Source organism: Hypanus sabinus, chromosome 26 (genome assembly GCF_030144855.1).
Source record: "Hypanus sabinus isolate sHypSab1 chromosome 26, sHypSab1.hap1, whole genome shotgun sequence".
Taxonomy (NCBI): Eukaryota; Metazoa; Chordata; class Chondrichthyes; order Myliobatiformes; family Dasyatidae; genus Hypanus; species Hypanus sabinus.
The window spans coordinates 26971603-26977602 of record NC_082731.1 but is presented as its reverse complement, the minus strand read 5'-3'; positions in this window follow the sequence as shown (position 1 = coordinate 26977602).

Genomic DNA, 6000 nt, shown 5'->3' with positions numbered 1-6000 from the left:
ACAAAGCCTCAATTACTTCATCCAAATCATTGATATATAATGTAAAGCGAATCAGTCCCAACACAGACCAAGTCACCAGCAGCCAACCAGAAAAGGTTCCCTTTATTCCCACTCTATGCCTCCTGCAATTCAGCCACTACTTTATTCATGTAGAATCCTGACTGGCTGCATCACTGCCGGGTATGGGAACTTTACCTCCCTTAATCACACAGCACAGCGCATCTGCAGTTGTGAACTTCCATGATTCAGGACATTTACAAAGACAGGTATATGAAAAGGGCCCGTAGGATCATTGGGACCCGAGTCACCGCAACCACAATCTATTCCAGCTGCTGCCACCCAGGGAATACTACTGCAGCTTAAAAGCCAGGACCAACAGGCTCCAGGACAGCTTCTTCCACCAGGCCATCAGACTGATTAACTCACATTGATCAGAGTGTATTTCTATGTTTCATTGACTACTCTGTTTATTATAGATTATTATAAATTACTGTGATTGCACATTTCACATTTAGAAGGAGATGTAACACGAAGATTTTTTCTCCTCATGTCCGTGAAGGATATAAGAAATAAATTCAATTCAATTCAATTATCAGCCACGCATTTATCAGCCAGATCTTCCTGTTTCTACCGTCACTGACGTGTGGCACAGGCAGCAATCCAGAAATTACTACCCGGGAGGTCCTGCTTCTCAGCTTTCTACCTAGCTCTCTAAATTCTCTTTTCAGCATGAGAATCAGAATCAGGTTTATTTTCACTGGCATGTGATGTGAAATTTGTTAACTAAGCAGCAGCAGTTCAATGCAATACATAATCTAGCAGAGGAATAATAATAATAAATGCAATAAGAAATAAAAAAATAAACAAGGAAATCAATTATGTTGTATTGAATGGATTTTTTAAAATGTGCAAAAACAGAATTACTGTATATTGAAAAAAGTGAGGCAGTGTCCAAAAATTCCACGTCCATTTAGGAATCGGATGGCAGAGGGGTAGAAGTTGCTCCTGAATCTCTGAGTGTGTGCCTTCAGGCTTCTGTACCTCCTGTCTGATGGTAACAATGAGAAAAGAGCATGCCCTGGCTGCTGGGGGTCCTTAATAATGGGTGTTGCCTTTCTGAGACACTGCTCCCTAAAGATGTCCTAGGTACTTTGTAGGCTGGTACCCAAGATGGAACTGACTAGATTTACAATCTTCTGCTGCTTCTTTTGGTGCAGTGCAGTAGCCCCTCCATACCAGACAGTGATGCAGCCTGTCAGATTACTCTCCACAGCACAACTACAGAAGTTTTTGAGTTTATTTGGTGACTTAACCAATCTATTCAAACTCCTTTAAAATATAGCCACTGTCTTGCCATCGATATGTTGGGAACAGGTTAGATCCTCAGAGATCTTGACACCGAGGAACTTGAAGCTGCTCACTCTCTCCACTTCTGATCCCTCTGAGAATTGGTATGTGTTCCTTCATCTTGCCCCTCCTGAAGTCCACAATCAGCTCTTTCATCTTACTGACATTGAGTGCCAGGCTGTTGCTGTGGCACCATTCCACTAGTTGGCATATCTCACTCCTGTATGCCCTCTCACCACCACCTGAAGTTCTACCAACAACGGTTGTACCTATGTCAATGGTACCAATATGTACTAAGATATCTGCCTGCTCCCCCTCCTTCTCCAAACTGTTTGTGAATGCGATCTAAGACATCCCTGACCCTGGCACCTGGGAGGCAACATACCATCCGGGTGTCCCGTTCACACTCACAGAATGTCCTGTCTGTTCTAACTATCGAATCCTCTATCACGACCGCTCCCTTTTTCTCTCTCTTTCACTTCTGCATTACTGACCCATGGTCAGTGCCTGTAATCTGGTCTCTGTAGCATTCTCCTGGGAGGTGATCCACCAGAAAAGTATCCAAAGCGGATACATTTGAGGGGAATGGCCTCAGGGGTGCTCTGCTCTAACTGCCTTTTTCCATTTCTCCTGACAGTCGCCCAGCTACTCGCCTCCTGCAACTTCGGGGTGACTACTTCTCTGTAACTTTGATCAATTATGTCCTCATTCTCCCATACAAGCTGAAGGTCATCCAGTTGCTGCTCCAGATCCCTAACATGGTCTTCAAGGAGCTGCACCAGATGCACTTCACACAGATGTAGTTCCCCAGGACACTCTGGGTCTCCCACGATCTAACATCCGGCAGGAAGAACACACCACAGCCATTTAAATAGAACAGCAATAGAGGGAAAAAAGAGAAAAGGAAACCTTAACAGAAGCTTTACACAGAGCCGATGCCTCTTCCGAGCCAAAACCTGACACTTCTACTCTTGCCACTGGCCTACTCCCGACAATGGCCACTCCGCTTATACCCTCTGTACTTTCAGTTAGTTTGTGGAGCTGTGTTGATGCTGCTGATCGGCTGCGTACAATATTTCAGTCCTCTTACAATCAATGCTGATATCGCATTTGCCTTCCTCACCGCTGACTCAGCCTGCAAATTAATCTTTAGAGAATCATGCACAAGGACTCCCAAGACCCTTCGCACCTCATATTTTTGAATTTTCTCTCCATATAGAAAATAATATAGCCTCTTATTTCATCTACCAAAGTGTATGGCCAAACTCTTCCTGACACTATTCCATCTGCCACGTCATTGCCCATTCTCCTAATCTGCCTAAATCCTTCTGTAGCCTCTCTACTTCCTCAAAACTACCTGCCCCTCCACTTATCTTCAGATCATCTGAAAACTTTATTATAAAGCCATCAATTCTATCATCCAAGTCATTGACATTACATGTTCAAAGAAACAGTCCCAACACAGAACCCTGTGGAACACCACTAGTCACTAGCGACCAACTGGAAAAAAGCTCCCTTTCTTCCTACTCTTTGCCTCCTGTCAATCAGCCACGTTATACATGCTCAAGGAAATCTGCAGATGCTGGAAATTCAAACAACAACATACAAAATGCTGGTGGAACACAGCAGGCCAGGCAGATCTATAAGGAGAAGCACTGTCGATGTTTCGGACCAAGGCCCTTGAAGGGGGACACTTATAGATGCTGCCTGGCCTGATGTGCTCCACCAGCATTTTGTGTGTTGTTACTTTATACATGCTAGTATCTTTCCTGCAGTACTATGGGCTCTGAACTTGGTAAGCAGCCTTGTGTGTGGCATCTTGTCAAAGGCCTTCTGAAAATCCAAGTACACAACATCCACCAATTCTCCTTTGTCTATTCTGCTTTGAAGAATTCCAACAGATTCGTCAGGCAAGATTTTCACCTGAGGAAACCATGCTGACTGTGGCCTATTTTATCATGTATCTCCAAGTACTCCAAAAACACATCCTTATCAATCAACTCCAACATCTTCCAAACTACTGAGGTCAGACTAACTGGCCTATAATTTTCTTTCTTCTCCCTCTCTTCATCTTGAAGAGTAGAGTGATTTTTGCAGTTTTCCAGTCTTCTGGAACCATTCCTGAATCTAGTGACTCCTTTACAGATCATTACTAATGACTCCACAATCCCTTGAGCCAGCTCGTTCAGAACCTGGGTGTATTAACAGATAACCATATAACAATTACCGCACGGAAAATGGCCATCTCAGCCCTTCTATTCCATGCCAAACGCTTACTCTCACCTAGTCCCACCGCCCTGCACTCAGCCCATAACCCTTCATTCCTTTCCTGTCCGTATACTGATCCAATTTTTTTTAAATGACAATATTGAACCTTCCTCTACCACTTCTACTGGAAGCTCGTTCCACACAGCTACCACTCTCTGAGTAAAGAAGTTCCCCCTCATGTTACCCCTAAACTTTTGTCCCCAACTTTCAACTTTTCCTCTTGTTTGAATCTCCCCTACTCTCAATGGAAAAAGCCTATTCCATCAACTCTATCTATTCCCCTCATAATTTTAAATACCTCTATCAAGACCCCCCTCAACCTTCTACATTCCAAAGGATAAAGACCTAACTTGTTCATACTCTCTCTGTAACTTAGGTGCTGAAACCCAGGTAACATTCTAGTAAATCTTCTCTGTACCCTCTCTATTTTGTTGACATCTTTCCTATAATTTGGTGACCAGAACTGGACACAATACTCCAAATTCGGCCTCAATGCCTTGTACAATTTTAACTTTGCATCCCAACTCCTATACTCAATGCTCTGATTTATAAAGGCCAGCATACCAAAAGCTTTCTTCACCACACTATCCGCATGAGATTCCACCTTCAGGGAACTATGCACCATTATCCCTAGATCACCCAGTTCTACTGCATTCTTCAATGCCCTACCATTTACCATGTAAGTCCTATTTGGACTATTCCTATCAAAATGTAGCTCCTCACACTTATCAGCATTAAACTCAATCTGCCATCTTTCAGCCCACTGTTCGAACTGGCCTAAATCTCTCTGCAAGCTTTGAAAACCTACTTCATTATCCACAACACCACCTATCTTAGTATCATCTGCATACTTATTAATTCAATTTACCACCCCATCATCCAGATCATTAACATATATGACAAACAACCCTGTTTAGATCCGTGAGGCACACCACTAATCACCGGCCTCCAACCTGACTGCTACTCCACTACTACTCTCTGGCATCTCCCATCCAGCCACTGTTGAATCCATTTTGCTACTTCAATGTTAATACCTAATGATTGAACCTTCCTAACTAACCTTCCATGTGGAACCTTATCAAAGGCCTCACTGAGGTCCATATAGAGAACATCCACTGCTTTACCCTCATCAACTTTCCTGGTAACCTCTTCAAAAAATTCAATAAGATTTGTCAAACATGACCTTCCATGCACAAATCCAGATTAGGTTCTGTTCCTAATCAGACCCTGACTATCCAGATAATTATATATACCATTTCTAAGAATACTTTCCATTATTTTACCCACCACTGACATTAATCTTACAGGCCGATATTTGCTAGGTTTACTCTTAGAACCTTTTTTAAACAATGGAACAATGTACATCATCTGGACGAGGTGATGTATCTAACTTCAGACCTTTCAGTTTCTCAAGAACCTTCTCCCTAGTAATGGCAGCATCTCCCAGTTCTGCGCCCTGACTCTCTTGAACTTCCAGCATACTGTTAGTGTCTTCCACAGTGAAGCCTGATGCAGGATTGTTATGCAGTTTATCGACCATTTCCTTGTCCCCATTACAACCTCTCCAGCATTGTATTCCAGTGGTCTGATTTCCACTCTCACCTCTCCTTTACACTTTGTGTCTGAAGACACTTTTAGTATCCTCTTTAAGACTTATGTGTTCCATCTTTTGCTTCTTTAAAACTTGTTTTGTTGCCTTCTGGTGGTTTTTATAATCTTCCCAATCTAACTTCCCACCAATATTTGCCCTATTATATTAACTTCCTACCAAAGATATTGCGCTTACCAATCTATAGATCCCAGCTTTTAATTTTATTTGCAGCCCTTCTTAAATAAAGGTGCAAAATTATTTGTACATATCCTATCTGTCCCAGTAAATGTCTGAATGGTCCAAAGAACTGAATTCCTGCTCCCTGTGAATTTAAAACCGCAAACACGGTGAAATCTGCAGATGCTGGAAATTCAAGCAACACACACAAAATGCTGGTGGAATGCAGCAGGCCAGGCAGCATCTGTAGTTAGAAGTACAGTCGACGTTTTGGGCCGAGACCCTTCGTCAGGACTCACGAAGAGTTTCAGCCAGAAACGTTGACTGTACTTCTTCCTATAGATGCTGTCTGGCCTGCTGCGTTCCACCAGCATTTTATATGTGTCCCTGCTCCATGTGCAAGGTCACAGCAATGTACAATATGTCCACTTCCTACAATACCATCTATTTTGGTGTCACCTGCCATCTAATACTCGGGAATATGGGATTGATTCACATCAATGAGAGGACTGCTTCTTCCAGGTATCAACAATCATTAGAGAAAGCCCCAGGATAAAATTCAAAGGAACAATTCTCAGTCCGTCTCCAGGGAAATGCCCCCTTATTCAGTGTTGTGT